This window comes from Quercus suber, unplaced genomic scaffold, assembly GCF_002906115.3.
Source record: "Quercus suber isolate HL8 unplaced genomic scaffold, Cork oak 2.0 scaffold_445, whole genome shotgun sequence".
Lineage (NCBI taxonomy): Eukaryota > Viridiplantae > Streptophyta > Magnoliopsida > Fagales > Fagaceae > Quercus > Quercus suber.
Genome location: NW_027069896.1, coordinates 645,002 through 646,609, shown reverse-complemented (window position 1 = coordinate 646,609; position 1,608 = coordinate 645,002).

Here is a 1,608-nt window from a genome sequence, read left to right as displayed (position 1 = left end):
TGAAGTAAATTCTTTAGTTAGTTCTATTTATTAGTTTAAAAAAAAGTTATTTTGATAATAATAATAACACAAGGCCATTTGCAGTTGTTGGTATATGTGAGAAGGTAATTGTGCTGCATCTAAAGTATCTAATATGACTCCAAATGATTTGGGATGAAGGTTTTAAGTTCAAATCTAGTAATGGAAAGTGTTAGGGGGGAAAACCTCATGTCTTGGTTCAATGCTCACTAGTGCCCTTGTGAGATTGAGATAACAACTATGACTCACTAATTCCCTTACTTACAAGTTTAAATCAAATAAATAGGATGTTATTATGGTAACGTTTATATATGATAGTCACTCTAGTCACCACTTCTTACCCTTTTTCCCAAAAAAAAAAAAAAATTCTACAACATGTGAATCCATAACTGTGAGCTCATATATTATAAGAGAGACAAAACTTAGTCATGTGTTGTATCTTAGGTTTCAGTTTCACAAATAAATTTAAACATGTGATTTCAATACAAAATGTGTTAATTCAATTATGTAATTCATTTAAGGGGAAAAAAAAATAGAAGAAGAAAAACTAATTAGAAAGATAATAATAATCCTTTTATGAGGGATAAGCAAGGCCGGCAGCCTCAAATCAAATGATTGAACTTGACCCAAGTGCGAACTCTGTAATACAGATGGTATTAGCAGTACCTCTTCTTCAGGTATCTATAAAACCATATAACAAACTTGGATAAATGTACTGTTAAATTAGCTTCCCAATATTGTTCATTCGGACCACTGCCCTTTTATAGCTGTTATTTCTGTTTTATTTTCTGCCAATATCTGTTTTCTATTTTTCTCTCAAAAAAAAAAAAAGTTTTCTATTTATAGAGACAGAGCCTGTCTATATATAACTAAGTAGAATCATTTTCTTTTTCTTCCAAAAAAAAAAAAGTAGAATCATTTTCTCTAATTCTCAACAAAATATGACTATTTAATCAAAACCATTTCTATCTTTATGCATCTTTCTTCATTCTTTTTCAAATTTAAACACATGACAACATTATACTTTTTTATAAAAAAAACATATAACTACATTAATTTTTTTTGTCCTTAAAAAAGACTATATTATTTATATTTCATTGATATGTTTGAATTTTTGTGGAAAAAGAAATTATAAAAAATATTAAACTTAAATTTTGTACCCAATAAACTTATCGAAAGTTCTATAAATATAAATCTAATATACGTGAAAATATAAATAATTATTAAAAATTTAAGACATTATTTTCTGGTAAAAAAAAAAAATCTGATAAATTACAGGAAGTTGAACCCAAAAACAATATCCAACACAGGCCCAAACCCTGAGCTGACTGACCAGCCCAAAGCTTTTCCAAGAGCAAAATTCGTCTGCAATTGCAGAAAGTGTTTTTGGAAAGTAAAAAATAGTCAGAACCCCATTAACAACAAGAACACATTTCCAGCAAAACCCAGAGCACAGAAAACAAAATCCCAATTCAATGGCGAATTCACTGATTATCAAAACCTTAAACTCCATCAAAAGGAACCCAAAATTCCTCACAACATTCTCGTCCCAATCTCAAATCCACACTCGTCTCTTCACTTCCATTGCCT